Below are 16,426 nucleotides of genomic sequence, written 5' to 3' on the forward strand. Positions count from 1 at the left end.
AGCAGGAAGGGCATTAAACAGAGCAGCGACACGATCTGGCTTGTGTTTTGAAAAGGTGTCCTGGTTGCTCTGTCGGGAGTGGGGAGGCAGGAGAAGAAGTGGGGACGGTTAAGAAGCCTTGGTGGTGGCCCAGGGCAGGTGGCGGTCTCGGGGGAGGCTGTGGTCCGGCTGATGGTGGTGGTGGCGAGAACAAGGGTGCTGCAGGAAAGGTGGGGCTGTCATCACGACGTTGTGAAGACAGTGCTGACGGGTGACAAGAACTGTCCTGGGCAGCAGGACTGCAGAGGACAGCTGGGCCACAGATGATTGGGTCGGCCAAAAAGTCCGTCACGTTTTTTCTGTACAATGGCTCTGGCAAGTGCTCAGCTGTCTTTAATGTCATTGAAAACAATTTGGTTAGATTGTGTTGTGCCAGCTGTCCTTTGAGTGTGCATTTTTTAAAAATCTTACCAGGATGAGTCGGTTTTGTGTAGCCACTTTACTATTAAAGATGGAAGAAAACACCCAACATTTTCAGTGTATTATGCTTTACTATTTCAAGAAAGAGAAAAACACAACTGAAACACAAGAAGAGATTTGTGCAGTGTGTGGAGAAGGTGCTGTGACCGACTGAATGTGTCAAAAGTGGTTTGCAGAGTTTACTGGTGCTGTTGACATTTGGGCCAGCTAATTCTTTGCTGTGGGGCTGTCCTATGCACTGGAAAGAGTTTAACAAAGCACCCCTGGCCTCTACCCACTGGAAGCAAATAGCAGGAGATAGCCGACGTACTGAAAATATCCAAATCAGTAAAGTTATTGGTGAAAATGAAAAAAATGTCTTTTACTTTATGGAAAAAATGAAATGGGCTTTTTGGCCCACCCAGTGCAACAGAGGGTCACCCCACCTCCCGGGGAGGGGCCCTGCGCGGTGCTGGCGGGTGGTTGGGGTTCTCTCCCAGAAGCCAGGGCTAACTGCCGCTTCCTCCACTCTGGCCACACGCCCTTCCTGGACTTGAGCGAATGAGAAGCAAGCAGCCCCTCCTCTGGGCTGTCAGGGCCTGTCCCACAGCCTGAATTTCAGTCCCCCTCCTTGGCCAGAGCCCGTGGGCAGTGCTCACCTGTAGAACCATTCATGGCTGCCCCACCCCAGGTGTGCAAGGGAGGGAGCTCACGGCTTAGGAGAATCTTGCCCAGCGTTGTAGAACGAAGGGGTCCCACGCTGGAACCTCTGCCAGCAACTGGGGCTCTGAAGCCAGGGCCTCCACTTTCTGACTGTGGCGCCACCTAGTGGACACATCTGGGCCTACGCGGACCGCAGCCCTTTTCTGGCCCAAAAGGAAAACCAGCAACTTACCTGGTCACACACTTGAGTCTGGACCTCAGAGTCTCAATCCACAGCCCAGACACTCTCCCACCCAGCTCAGTATGCACGGCACGTTGCGTGTTCTACACCTTCACCTTCAGACCTACAGGGACTCAAACTGGGACCTTCCCTCGACTTCCAGCCCCTGTACTGAAATTTGTGCACAAAAGTGATTATTATAACAGAGCAGAATGCAATAATCCAAATGGCCATTGAGATGGCGGGCACTGACTCTATGGAATATTAGGTGACTATACTATGAGCGCGCTGCACTGGAAGCATCCCCAGCACGCATGTTACAGAACAGTATTTAGCTCTAGCTGGTGTGGCTCAGTGGATTGAATGCAGGCCTGAGACCCAGAGTTGCTGGTTCCATTCTGAGTCAAGGCACGTGCCTGGGTTGGGGGCCAGGTCCCCAATAGGGGGCGATAGAGAGGCAACCACACATTAATGTTTCTCTTCCCCTCTTTCTCCCTCCTTCCGCTCTCTAAAATAAATAAAATCTTTTAACAACAACATTTACAGTGTGATGCCAGTCGCTAAAAGAAACAAACCCAAACACCTGACCTCCTGGTCACACATAAATTTGAAAATGGCTGGCGGGGGTGCTAGTCAGGACACCCGGCTCTGGAGAGGGAGGAGTCGGGGAAGGGTGAGCGAGGCCTTTCCTTCTACAAACCCATACTGTCTACCTTGCTGAGTTTGTAAGACCAGAGGTAAACTGAACAGCTGAGACTCAGCTCTGGCCGTGGCCGCCAGCCCTCCCCACGCCATCATCCCCCACTTCAAGGAGAAACCCTAGAGAAGACGGCCCACTGCCTTGGACAAACACATTGCCGGTGATTCACTGTTTGCACTTCCTGTAGTAAATTGTCACCTTTACAAGCAGCAAGCTTCCGTGATCATTTTGCCCAGCCTCCACCCCACCCTGGGCGGGGCACTCACGGGGCCCCTTACACCCTCTGGGCACTTATGCCAGCCCTCAGGCTCCCCTGCACCCTTCTCTCCAAGGAGACGGAGTCTGGAGCCTCTGCTCCCCCAGGTGGACCCCTCGCTGCCTTTGTAAGCCCCTAAGCTCCTGCCAGGCTCCAAAATAGTCCCTCCGATATTCCCAGCCTTCTCTGCTCAGCGAGAGACCACCCAGCGCAAGTCACAACACCCCTGCAGACATTAGATGCTTATTTAAGGAACACCTACCACGTGCCAGGTTCTGGAGAGTGCAGAGGCCCCGGCGAGGGGCGCCCTAACCCCATCGACCCAACCCCCTTCCTCCGGAGACTTGCACTACCGGACCCACCACCTCCTGCTGCTCCCGCCCCTGGGCCGGAAGGCAAGGCTGGCCCTGCCGTGCCGTGGTTGCAGCTGACCCCAAATGTAAGCGCCTGTAGTCTCGGGCCGGCAGCACCCGGGAGCCGCACCACGTTACCCTTTCTGTTCTGATTTCCAGACCAGAAAGCGGCGCCTCTGACCGGCCTCTGCAAAGAATGGCGATTTTTTAAAACTCCGAGGATGCTGGGGATTTATTTAGCCAGCTAATTGTGTCCCCCACAGCGACCTGGCAGCCCTTCCCTGACCGCTGGGCCTCCGCCCGCGCAGGTAGGGGGGCGGGAGGTGGGTCCCGGGTTGAGGTCCTGGCTGTGCTGGGTGACCCGGAGCCAGTCCCCTCCCCTCCTGGTGAGGTGTTTCTCCGCCGGGGAGACGGGCGAGGACGCCCGGCGGCAGTCTCAGCCGCGGCGGATTGGCTCCCGGCGGGCCCCGCAAAGCCGCGGGCGGGGCGTCGCCTGCGGACAAAGAGGGGCGGGCGCCCCGCGGCCTCGCGGGGGGCGGAGCCTCCGGGCGGTGCCCTCGCGCTGCTCCCACTGCCCGCCCGCCCGCCCCCGCCCGGGTGGGGCTCCGCGGCCGCGCCCTCGGCGGGCGGCCGGCCGGGTAATGGAAACTGGGCGGCCGCGACAATAGCCCCAACTTCCTCCTGCGCTGCTCCCCACCGCTTCCGCCGCTGGCCTGGGGCGGGAGGGCGCTTCTCGCTCGTTTTACCGATCCGGTGGCCCTATCGATCTTATTGATTTTACAGAAATCCCGTTTCACCACCAATATGCTTGCTTTTTGTAAGGAAAAAAAAAAAAAGCCTGCAGCCGCGAGATCTTGTCGCCCACGCGAGCGGGGATCTCCGGTCGCTTGCCGCCCCCGCTTGGCTGCGAGCCTGGGGACGCCGGGCTCCCGGCTTCTTCGCGCGGCGGCCACAAGAGGGCGCCCGGGCTCCGTCCCCTCGGCCTTCTGCTCGGGTTGCTAACACCCCGCCGAGCGCGGAACCCAGTCCCTGGGCCGGGGCACCTCCGGTATTTGACGCGCCTGCCACCCCGCCCCTGCGCAGGGCGACCAAGGCCCGCTGGTGGGGAAAGGCTGGGGCATGTGTGAATGTGTGTGTGTCTTGGGGGGACAGTCGAGCAGTCCCTGTCCCAGGCCCCAACTTTTACAGACGCAGCTGGGTGGCTGGGTGGCCTCGGGGCAGGGGCTGGCCCTCCCTGTGCCTGGGTGTCCCGCCTGTGAATGCAGAGGGCACGCTGCCCGTCTGTAACGCAGCGCGGTTCCCGGGAGCCCACTCGGGAGGCCGCATGGGTGGACTTGCCCAGACCAAGCCCTGAGGAGTCCCCTCATTCCCAAGTGTACCCACTCCTACCGCTGGGAATTTTCTCGTTAGTCAGTACAGGCCTGGGACGTCCGGAAGGGCCCTTCCTTTTATCATCCTCCCGAAGGAGAAATCTGGCCGACCCAGGAGACAAGTGTGCCCTGGTGAAAATGGATACAGGGCCAAGGGCGGGCATGTGGTCCCCAGGAGCCGGCTTAGGGCTCACATGGTGGGTGCCAGAACAGGCTGCAGCGGCCCCGTTTCCTCCTCCTCCACTGCCCTCCCAGCAGGGCGCCAGGCCTCTGCCCCATCCAGCCTGGGGGATGCTAACGCTGGGCCGCTCCTTCCCTCGGGGTCTCTGCGCACTCCCTGCTCCACCCCTCACATGCCCCCTGCGGCGTCACTGAACCCACTGGGCCGGCTCCACAGAAAGGAGGGGGTGGAGCTTGGGCTCCAGGATTCCCAGTCAAGCTCCAGGACCACATTTCGGCCCACCAGCCCCAGGTCACCCCGAAGCAAGGAAAGGCTCGACTGCCCACCCTGGTTAGGGCTGGTCACCCAAGCCTTGTCCTTCCCTGGGCCATTTGGTATTGGGCAGTGAGCCACCCGTTAGCAGATACCACCGGGCATTCACTGCTCGTAAATTCCCTGAACTTTGTGGATTTTTCATTAAGTCCGAAGAGCTGGTGGAATACGCAAGCTCATGGGCCTTGGCTGAGGATGGGCAGCGGTTAGTGGATGCTGGTGGGGGGGGGCGGTCCTCTTTCCCCCAATTTAGGCCAGAAGGCCCTGGTCCTCCTCTGGTGCTGCCCGGCCCGCCCTGGCCGGAGGGCGAGGGCCGGAGCCCGGGAAGCCTGTGGAGAGACCCCCAAGGCCTCAGGTGGGAATGGCCTGCTGCCTCCGCCACAGCCCTCTCTGTGCTGCCCCGGCCTAGAAGCGCCGCCCCCTGGGGGGCTCCCCGCCCACGGTGGGGCAGGGATTCCGTCCTCTGGGCAGACGGCACCTCGGGCAGCGTTTTCTACTTGCGCATCATTTCTTTGTTCCACCCACAGTTCTGACCCCGACTTTGAATCGGCCTCTCCAGGCGAGGTGCGGTGGGGCGGAAAGACACGTCTTCCTAGGATTCACGGGGAGAGCTTCTTCCTCCTAATCCGGCGTAATGAGCTCTGGCCTCACTGCTCACCAGCGGTGTCACCTGGGGCAAGCACTCGACCTCTCTGAGACTCGGTTTCCTCGTCTGTGGCGTGAGACCCAGGGAGCCTTGCCCAGAGACCACCGCGAGTCTCTCCGCAGGGCTGTGACGGGTCCCGGTGGGCCAGAAAGACAGCCAGAGGGTCCGGGGGCCAGGGCAGAGCCCAGACCCTTCTTCCGGAAGCTCCTTGGTCTTTCCTCCATCTCCCCTTGCCCCCCTGAGGCTCCTCCAGCCCTCTGGGCTTTCCCAGCCACCTCTTCCCTCCCTGCTGCCCAGTACCGTCTGTGGGCTGCTGCCTGTGAAACTGGGGGCTGACTGACGAAGATTCAGGGCCGCCGAGGACTCCCATCTGGGACAGGAATATCTCACAGGAGAGAAAGAGCTCCTCCCTCAGCCCCCCAGGTCAGGAGGCCCCTCCGGGTCCCAGCTCTGCCACTGGCTGCTGTGCGCCCCCTCTTGTGGCCTCACCCCTTCTGCTGAGGGCCTGCTCTCACGCCCCTGCGGTCAGCCATCAATCAGCCAGGAAAATGTGTTAGGCTAACTGTCCCCCGCCCACGTCCTCCACCCACCAAAGCAGCCCACCCAAGAACCAGGCCTCTGAGGGAGAGCAGACCCCACTTCCATTGCCCCCCTTCCCTTCTTCCTCCCGCTGCAGTGGTCAGTGGGCCAAGGTCAGAGGGGAGACCGTCAGGGCACAGCACTGCCCCTCCCCCACGGCAGTTCTAATTACCTTGATGAGCCGACGCGGCGGAGGCCTTCAGTTTTATCCACAGCCCCGCGTGGGGCCGGTAGCACCGAGACGCAGGGCTCAGCTCGCCCACATTCATCATCATTATTCTTCATCGCCTCTCTGTGCGTCTCACCGGCTTCCTTAATGAACCTTGGAGCTGCCACTGCCCCTCAGGGAGTGATCCTCAGGGAGTGACAGTCCCTGCTCTAGCAGATCACCCTACGAGGGAGAATCCCCCCAGCCTCCGACCTAGTTCCCCAAACACTAAAGGATCCCACGTGTGCCGCCCAGAATACAGCTGGCGTTTGTTCCCTTCCCAAATCACAAGACAGGACCTCCCCGCCCCCCACCTCAGGGACAGGGTCTGTCCTCAGGAGCCGCCTGCTGGGGGCAGGCAGAGACCTGGAATAGAGTTCCCTCCCTCCCCAGCTTGAGTGGCACTTTGGGACCCTGAGGGAAGGCAAGGCTCAGCGGCCCTCCAGGCCCGAGAGAGGGAGGCGCTCTTAGGTTCACAGGGAGCCAAGGTGCACACGGGGCCACCAGCACCTGTCCCCACTGGGCCAGCCAGAGCCACGCGAGTCGGAGGAAGGGGAGAGTCAGGACACCGCCCTGGTTGGGCCCAAGACGAGGCCCTAAGCACCCACGTGCCATGGAGAAAGGCTGTGTGTGATGGTGGGGCCCCAGGCCGCTGAGGCTCCTGCCGTTGCAATAAGATGGCAGCCCCAGCCTGGGGCAGGCAGGGACGCAGTGGCACAGCTCCCCATTCCCTCGGACCCGGGCAGGGCCCGCCCCTCATTGCAGGGGCCTCTCAGCTGGTCCACAGGCTTCTAATCTGTGCTCTACCCCAGTCAGGACACCCGCCCCCCCCTTCCGTGTCAGCAGCTCGTGAGGGCCCAGCCTCCTAGAGAACGCACCGACAAGAGGCCCCAAGTGTGGGCTCCAGGCAGGGCTCTGGGGTGAGCTTCACTGGCTGTGGAACTGGGGGGCACAGGGAGCAGGAGGGGGAGACAGAAGCAGGGGGCCCACGGATGCTCCTTCATCCTTTTGGGGCCAGTATCTGCGGGCCAGTATCTGCCCTGGCTTCCGCCTCCTGCCCTTCTTGGTCAGGGCCCCCAGGGTTCTGTCCTGTGGCTAATTGTTTACCTGCTCCCTTCCCCCGACCCGACTCCTGTTCCTTGTACCTGAAAACCAGGTCTTTGTGGCCAGGTCTTTGTGGTCTCTCCCCAAGGTCTGGGCCATGACTGCTGAGGACACGAGTGAAGGGAAGTGAGTGGACCGTGTTGGATTGCCTTGGATGCATAAGTCTTCATTTTTCTTTCTTTTAATTTATTGACTTTTTAGAGGGGAGAGAGAGAGAGAGACATTGATTTGTTGTCGCACTTAGTTATGCATTCATTGGTTGATGCTTGTATGTGCCCTGACAGGGGATCGAACCTGTAACCTTGGCGCATCAGGACAGCACTCTAACCAACTGCGCCACCTGGCCAGGGCAGCAAAAGTCCACTTGAATGGGACTTTCAGCGCCAAACCAGCAGTGGTTAGGAGGGCTCCTCCAGGAGCTAGGGAACAGACGTACACGTAGCAAGTGCGGAAGCAAAGAAGGGACATTTTTGCTAGGCTAGAGCTAAAAGCCTCATCGGCTGTTTGTGATGGGTTGTCTGTATCGGTTTGATTTCAGAATCTGGAAGCATGCACAGGCTGTGATTCGGGTTGCTTTTGTGGGCCCCCATGCATCAGAGCCCCATCAGTCTAACAGCCCCCTTGTTTCAGTAATTTAACAGCTGACCCCCAAGGGCCTCTGCTGCCCTTGCTTCCCTCCTGAAAAGGTAAGAAATGATGCCCCCAGGAGCCCAGAGCCGGTCGGACGTGCTCCCTCCCAGCAGAGGGCGATGCTAGCCATTTCCTAGGCAGGTGCTGGGCACACTTCCGTCCCCCCCACAGAGGGCTGTGGGGGGTGGGGAGGGCAGTGGGAAGAGGCCTCATCCACCCCTAGGATCCTCTTTAGCCACCGTGTCTTAGAAGTGGTGCCATCATTCTATTCAATGCAAATCACACTCAAAGGAATGGTTGCTGGCCCTTCCTCTTCTCCCCTCTGCACCCTCTGACTGTTCCAGGCCGTGATCGAGATTGGGCTGTGGGTCCGCAGGACATGGGTGGGAGCCCCGACCATATCCAGGGTGGACCCCCCAGGGAAATGCAGCTCCCCTGTCGCAAGGGGAAGACAAAGAAGCCAGGAACAAGGAAAATAAAAGGTATTAAAATAGGCTTAGCTACTTTGGGGTTTTCCTTTGTATGTATTTTTAGCAAGGATTGTGTGCCTAACTCTGCATTAAAATAGCTGATGCCGCCAGCCATTGTTCCAGGCCCTGCACCCCGCAGCCTGGCAGGCTCTCTGCAGCTGGCAGGGCCTGGCCCACCCAAGCTGGGGAGAAGGCGTTCCTTTCCAGGACCCCCCTCCCAGAAACCTCAGCCGCCGGAAAGCAAACAGAAGCAGGGCACTCTGGACCCGACTCAGGGCTGGGGGAGGAAGCCCACGGCAGGCAGCCATGCTGGAGCGCAGCGCCCCCTGCTGACCGAATCCAGCAGAGGGCTGACGTTCCTCCACGGGATGTCCACGCGGGGCAACCCAGGAAGGCAGAGGCCGCGGCCAGCTCTGCTCCGCTCCACCCGGGCTTTCTTTTGAGTACTTTTCCTAGGAGATGGGGGTCAGGGAAGACTTTCTCATCACCAAGTCCTACCTCAAAATGCCTGAACCTGTCACACCCTCCTCTCTGGCCCGCGGGCTAGTGGGGCTCTGATCACTTGGGAGAAGCACGTATGGCTGGAGCGTGGGCGGGGCGCGGGGCGGGGGATCAGAGTGAGAGGTTCATGAGGCAAACTTGCCTTCCGCCCGTCTTGTCCAGGCGGTCAGCAAGCCCCACACGGAGTGGGGCCGATGATCTTGAGCAGGAAGGTCGCCCTAGTGTCCACGAGTGACTTTGGACTGGGGACGACATAGTGTGACGTTGCTGTGTGTAATGCCTTACATTTTTTTAACCCTGGGGACAGTCAGTTATCACTTGAAGTAGCCTGGGCAGCAGCCCAGCCTCCAGAGGTGGCTATGCCAACCCTTCAAGTGCGCGTCTGATGGGTGTTAAAGGGAAATTTTCTTTGGCGAAGTGATTGGCGTTGCAGACGTGAGATTGGCTGGAAGCCTGAGCAGGCTCTTCGGACGTGAAGGACGAGTAAAACCTGGTCCTCCGAGTCCAGAATCCTCCGGGTTCCTGCGGTCCCCCCTGGGGGCCGATCCTGTAGGCTGATACCACGGAACACAGTTGCACTTGCTTCCGGGCACCCTTGCTTGCAAGATGTGTGTCCGAAACCGCGGACCTTGCTGTAGGGCAGCAGCAGTGACCTCGTGCAGGTCAACTTAGCTCTGAGCTACACTTCCGCTTGTAGATTGAAGATGACGATAACCTTTCAAGGGTTGTGAGGCATCTAGTTGCTTTCTAGGGTCAAGTTTCTGCTGCAGCGCCCTCCCGCAGCGTGGCCCAACCAAGGTCAGAAGTGGCGTCCTGACACGGTCAGGGCCCCGGCTCTGGCTCCGGCTCGGATTCCGGTTCCCAGGAGGGCAGATGTGGCCCTCGCTCTCGGGGCTACGCCTCCCGAGCCTGGGTGCTCCCAGCGCCGCCTTCCCTTCCTCCCCCGCTCGCTAATCGCGGACATCTGGCGGCCGGCTGGCCCACTCCATTCCCTCCGTCACCCCGGCTCCGGGAAGCAGGGATCTGGCGCGCTCGGTTGTGTCGCAGCCGCAGGGTCCGCCTCTTGCCCCGAGCGCGTCGCTTCCCAGGGCGCCCGCCAGCTCTCTGGGTGGCAGCTGCCGCCTCCCACGGAGGGGGACCAGTCCGGGAGGCCCCGGGGCTGCCTCTCGGCCCCGCGGCCGCAGGCCTGCGGAGAACAGCCGGCCGCGCGCAGCAGCTCCCCCTCCCGGCATTGAACTTGGCCCTTGCCCCTCCCCCAGCACTTAAAGCAGCTGCCAGGAACTGAAATATTAATAGGCACAAACAAACTTCCTGGAAAGATTTTCGACTCCGAGATAGACGACTCCGCCTTCCTCCATCAAAATAAAGAAATGAAAGACAGCGGCGGGGTCGGCCGGCGGGGGAGCCTGGGACGCAAGCGGCGGAGGGCCGCTAGGGGCGGCGCTCCGAGCGGTCCGCGGGCGCCCAGGGAAGGGCTCCCCTTTGTAAGCGCAGCCCGGGGGCGCGCACCTGGGCACGCGCCCGCTCCCCCTGCCCCGCGCGCCCGCGCCGAGCAGCCCCGGGTCCCGAGGCCGCGCTCCCGGCCCTGAGCGGCCGTGGTCTAGGCCCACACAGACCCCGGAGGCGGGCCAGCGGCGGAGACCAGGGGATTTACGCGCTGCCGTGCGTCCTCCGCCATCCTCCGCAGCCTCGCCGCCCACCACAGTCCCTTTTCGGGGGCGGCGCGTCCCGCGGGGTTGGGAACCGCGCGGTCACATGACGCGCGCGCGCCTCTTCCCGGGACAAAGCGCCACCAGCCCTCCACGTTCCGCTGTGGGGGCACTTATCACTTCGGATCCTCAAAACAAGTCCACCCCCCACCCCACCTCCTTGCACTTTGAAAATGCGATTTGCATTTTGGAGTATTGGCATTCGTGCCTCCCGGGCCGGGGGCAGCTGTAGCGAGGGGAGCCAATCCGCCTCTCTCCTGGCCTCCCGTGAGGCGACAGGCTGGGAAGCGCCGCTCCGCTCGCTGCTTTCCCGGGCGCCGCGGTCCTCGCGCCCTCTCCCGCAATTCAGACAGAAAGTTCCAGCGCGGAAGGTTTCGACGCCCACCCCAGACCACTCCACTGCCCCCGCCCTCCTGGGGCTCCCCGGCCCCAGCTTCAGGCTTCTGAAGACAGCAGCTGCGCCGGGGTTTGCTCCACCTCTTCTGCCTGCTTGGAAGCCATTCGTTCATTCCTTCATTTATTTACTGAGCGTCTAAGAAGTTCCAGGCACTATCCAGACAGTGGGGTTAGAACAGCAAAAGCAAACACACGAACCTCTCCCTCCCCGGAGCTTATACTGTAGTAGAAGAGGCAGAACGGACGTAAAATTTATTAGATGGTAATAAGGAGAGAACGGAAGGAGGCTAGGAAATGTGCATTCGGGAGAAGTGGGGTTTGGGCAGATCGGGAAAGCCTCACTGAGAGGTCGACAGTGAGTTTTGGATAAAGGCCCGAGGGAACCGAGTGAGCCAGCCACGCAAATTTCTGGCGACCTACTGTGTTCCCGAGCATCCTGGAGGCCAGCGTGGAGGAGGCGCCCAGGAGAACGTGGGGATGGAGAGGGCAGGGTCAGCTGTTGGAGCGCCTTACGGGGCACTGCAAGGACTTGGGCCCGTCTCCTGCGTGACATGGAGTCCTGCAGGGCTCCGAGCAGAGGAAGAACCCGGCCGACTTCGCTTCCAAGCAGCCCCCTGGTTGGTGAACAGATTGCGGGGGCAGGGCCAGAGCGGCGAAACCAGTCCCGAGGCTCCGGCCGTAACTCCCGGAGATGATGGGGCGTGGCTTAGGCTGGTAGACGCGGAGGTGGCAAGAAGTGGTGGGATGTTGGAAATACTTTTTAGGCTCCATCGCCAGGCCAGATACGAGGAAGGAGAGAGAGAGAATAATAGTCAAGGAGAGTACCAAGGTCGGCCTGGGCGGCAGAAGAAAGAGCAGCTGTTACCCGAGACGGGGAAACTGGCTTTGCAGGTTTGGTGGGTGGGGTCAGCCTCTCTCTGGGGCGCAGTTTTGAACAGGGTACGTGGGAGCCGCTCATTCCACAGCCAGGTGCGGGGCTGAGTAGGCACTTGTTCGACGGGTCTGCAGAGCAGAGGTAAATATGGGAAATCGTCGGCACGAGTGTACTGGTATGAAGACGCACACTTTTCGGGTATTTATCTAGCTTCGTGCTGTGCGACGCAGTAGCCACCGGCCCCAGGGGGCCGCTGAGCACTTGCAATTAGTGGAAAATGTGCAGCTGAAGAACTCAGTGTTAATTAACTTGAAATTTAAAAACTGCTCCTTGATCCACCTCTTGGAAAAAATTTCAGGATGTTTGCAACAATGTGGTTATGCGAATCGACTTTTTCAATTGTGGAGCTTATCAAGCTAAAAACAGATCGAGAATTTCCAATAAAAATTCGGTGTCCAATCTGAGATCTGCTGTGCCAAATATACATTTGGGTTTCCAGGATTTAGTCCCCCAAAAGTAAAATATCTCACTAATAATTTCTATATCCATTACACGTTTACATGGTACTATTTCGCTCTATTGGGTTAGTAAAATTGTATTAAAATTTTCTGCCCTGGCTGGTGTGGCTCAGGATTGAGTGCCGGCCTGGGAACCAAAGGGTCACCAGTTCAATTCCCAGTCAGGGCCCCAGTTGGGGCACATGAGAGGCAACTGCACATTGACGTTTCTCTCCCTCTCTTTCGCCCACCCTTCCCCTCTCTCTAAAAGTAAATAAAATTTTTAAATTTTTTTCTTAAAGATGTTATTTATTTTCAGAGAAAGTAGAAAGGAAGGAGAAAGAGAGGGAGAGAAACATCAGTTGCCACACCAGCCAGGGCTGGTATTAAAACTACCTGTTTTTCCTTTTACTCTCTTAAAAATGGCTACCCAGCAGGTTTTAGTTCCCCAAATGGTTCATATTAAATGTCTTGGATAGCGCCCATCTAGGGGGACCCGTGGATTGAAGCCGGGGAGGTGGGGAGGACCCAGCAGGAAGCCTGGGAAGGAGCAGAGAGGGGAGGAAAACGGGGCAGGTGTGTCCCCGCGGCCCCTCAGAGGGGGTGTGGCCAGGAGAAGGGAGTATCAGGAAGCAAAGAAACACAGTGTTGCTCCTTCCAGGAGCCCAGGAAGGAGCGGCTTTATGGACTTCGAACCTGAGCCACAAGCAGATTCGAGAAGAGTCACCGTTTCTTAAGTAACTCACCATGTTGAGAAACGTTTCTAGACATTGTACATCTATTTTTATAACTATTGAATCATGTTGTACACATTGTGTAATTCACTCATCTCCAGGATGCCATTCAGTGAATTTTTAGCAAATTTAGCAAGCTGTGCAAACATCAGCATAAGTCAGTTTCAAACTATTTCCATTACCCCAGTAAGACCCCTCACGCCCATTTACTGTGCCTACCCTGCCCCCGCCAACCTCGACTCTCCTCGTGGTCTCTACAGTTTGCCTTTCCCGGGTGTTTCGTAGAAACGGAACCACCCAACATACAGTGCGTCTCACTTCTCTGAGGCTCAGCTCCTCCTTCCTTTTTCATTGCTGAGTAGTATTCCGCTGTGTGGCTATACCCCCTTCGGTCCGTTCACTCCCAGTTGATGGACATTTAGGTACTTTCCACTTCTTGGCTGTTAGGAATAATGCTGTTCAGAACATGTGTGTGTAGATACTTTACATCTGTTACGTCTAATCCTCACGGTCCTGTGAGGGTGAAATTGTCATCCTTACTTTATAGATGAAAATACTGAGGATGATAGAGATCAAGTCTCTGAGGGCACACAGCTACCATTCTTCATCAGCACTGGAAAATACTTTTTTCCGTATTTTCATGCTTCTGAAACCAGGATGCATCTTACAGTCAATGGTTTGTCAGAGTTTATTTGGCAGCCTCTTCCCCTTCCTTGGTAGTATGTAAACGCCAGTATATTTTTCAGTCAAGGGCACCCTAAATGTGGTGAGCTATGGTACGATGTGGCTGACCCTAGTGGCTCCCTTACAGTTCACCTTGTGTTGTCAGGACACTTGATTGTAGGGGACAGATAAGGGGCTCAAAGGGGGATTTACTGGTTCGGCAGTTGGAAGGGTCCTAGGAATAGGTCATCGGGTTGAAGGAAGAGCTGCAGGGACTCTGACTCCGTGAGGTCACCGTCCATCTTTCATCTCCGCTTGTCCTTGCCAACAGGCTCTCTTCCTCCACGGGGCAACCCCAGCTTAATAGTTCTGCGGGTAAAACACCTCCACCCCATCTCTCCCTCCCTCTGCCCATCAGCCCTAGGGAGCAATTCCGATTGGCCCCGGTTTGGCCACATAACCACCTCTGGTCCAATCACTGTGGTCTGAGGGAGGGATACTGCGTAGTCCAGGCCCGGCTGGCATGCTCTTCCTTGTGGCCAGAAAGTCAGTCACCAGCAGAAGGGGGGTAGGAGTGGGTGAGCTGGGCACCACCACCACCATTGCCCCCTCGGGCCACTACCACTTGGCGTCACCTGGGGTCCCTGCAGACGTTACAGACTAGGGGGGGTTTTAGAAAGAACATCTCAGGTTTACGGTTCATTCATTCCGTTGTGAGGTGATGTTCTAAAGAGGTTAATTATGATTGCAAGAACTATGTTGTTTGAAGGATTTAATAAAGTAATGAAATATGCATGTAATATACTACTAGATGTAATTATGCTTAAACTTCTCATCAAGTAAGGATTTGTTTGCAGACAGTTCTCTAATAAAAACAAGAAAAAAATCATTTAGGATACTAAACCTGTGAATTTACCACGTTGAATTTAAGCCGCGAAGTACGGGCTTAGGCAGGGATATCAAACTCATTTCCACCGGGGGCCACGTCAGCCTCGCAGTTGCCTTCAAAAGGCTAAATGTAATTTAGGACTGTGTAAATGTAACTCCTCCTTAACAGTGAAGCGAGAGCTCAGCACTGCCACCAGGTAGAAACAAGGTGCCGTGCGGATACAACAAGGTGGAGGGCCGGGTTCTGCCCTCGGGCCTGGTGTTTGCCACCTGGGCCCTGGGGCTTACGTGTAGCTCTCCCTTGAAACTGTGTACCATCTCTCTGGCCGCCCCCGCCCATAAGGATCAGACACTTCCTGTCTCCACCCTTCGCCTCCTTTCCCTTCCTCTGACCCCCATCTCCAGCCATCCAAACCTCACTTTCAACATAATGCCAGTGTCTCTGCAGAGTCTTCCTGAGAGTTCCATGGGAAGGGAAGTTCTTCCTCTCCTGGGTTCCCACGTCCCCTTTGCCGGGACGAATTGGACGGCGCCCTGCGAGGAGAGCTCAGGGCGGGACAACTTCCTGAGTGTTAGTTGTGTTTTCCCTCCCTGTGTTCTCATCCCCCCCCCTTTTTTTTAATGTTTGTAAATCACATATCTTTTTTTAAATATTTTATTTTTATTTTTAAAAAGATTTTATTTATTTATTTTTAGAAAGGGAAGGGAGGGAGAGAGAGAGAGAGAGAGAGAGATAAACATCAATGTGCAGTTGCTGGGGGTCATGGCGTGCAACCCAGGCATGTGCCCTGACTGGGAATCGAACCTGCAACACTTTGGTTCGCAGCCATGCTCAATCCACTGAGCTACTCCAGCCAGGGCTTTTATTTTATTTTTAGAGAGGGAAAGGAGGGAGACTAAGAGAGAGAGAGAGAGAGAAACATCAATGTGCGGTTGCTGGAGGTTATGGCCTGCAACCCAGGCATGTACCCTGACTGGGAATCAAACCTGCGACTCTTGGGTTCGCAGCCCACGCTCAATCCACTGAGCTACGCCAGCCAGGGCTCATCTTCCCCTTTTAGGGAGCAGCCAGGTTCTCCCTTGTGCTTGACTCAGGGACAGTGAAATCACGGGGCTTGAGACACTTACTGCCAGTATTATGTGGGCAGAGGCTAAGCTGCTTCAATGGTGATACCCAAAAATACAGTCATTCAAACAAGATAACAGTGTCTTTCTGTTGCAGGCACCAACCCAGAGGCGGACGGCGGTGGTTCAAGATGGAGAAGCTGCTGTGCTCCGCAGGGTCGCTCAGGGACCCAGGTTTCCTCTGTGCTGTCGCTGTCCCTCATCTCCTACTGTTATCCTCTCCCGCACGGCTGCAGCTGGGACAGCATCTCATCTGTGTCCCAGTGCGAAAAGGGGCGAGTTCAGCGAAGCCCATGCCCAGGGTTCTATGGCCAAGGCTTAGAAGTTGAACACATCACTTCCACTCGCAGACCGTTGCCTGGAATTAAATCTCAAGGATACATCTAGCTGCAAGGAATGCTGGGAAATGTAGTCTTCAGCTAAAGCACATGTCCTAATCTAACACTCAATAATTATAGAGGAAGGGGAGAAGATATCTGGAGGCATAACTAGCAAATTATCACATTCTTTTTTCTGGCTTTAGTTTTCCCAAAACGGGTGTCACTAAAGACATTATGCTGGGTGCTCCAGGGGTGGGGAGAGGTGACAAGCAGTAAGACGCAGAGGAGGGAGTCTGCGGTGGGAGGAGGAGCCTGTCCACTGCCCTGCTGCTGGGTAATAAAGCGCCCGAAGGCTGTGTTCAACAGTGACACCACTTCCTTTGCTGTTTGGGTGGCCTTTGGGGGGGACAGCTTGTCTGCTCCGTTCAGCATCAGCGTGGCCTTGGACTCAGTGTCTGGGGCTGGGACCCCCGGGGCTCGCTCACGGGCCTGGTGGATGCTGGCTGTTGGCTGGCACCGCAGCTGCGGCTGGGGCCCAGGCATCCGCACTTGGCCTTTCTGTGTGGCTGCTTGGCTTTCCGAGGGTATG

At 57.3% G+C, this 16,426-nt stretch overlaps 1 long non-coding RNA gene across 1 annotated transcript; it reads left to right on the forward strand.

Moving 5' to 3' along the window:
• The first annotated feature begins 11,615 nt into the window (after positions 1-11,615).
• Positions 11,616-16,206, forward strand: LOC123833295. The gene is made up of 2 exons (XR_006788195.1): positions 11,616-11,751; positions 15,615-16,206. It is a non-coding gene; the product is annotated as an uncharacterized LOC123833295 (long non-coding RNA).
• Positions 16,207-16,426: the final 220 nt, after the last annotated feature.

This window comes from Phyllostomus hastatus, unplaced genomic scaffold (assembly GCF_019186645.2).
Source record: "Phyllostomus hastatus isolate PE091 unplaced genomic scaffold, TTU_PhHast_1.1 phas_contig_148, whole genome shotgun sequence".
Taxonomy (NCBI): domain Eukaryota; kingdom Metazoa; phylum Chordata; class Mammalia; order Chiroptera; family Phyllostomidae; genus Phyllostomus; species Phyllostomus hastatus.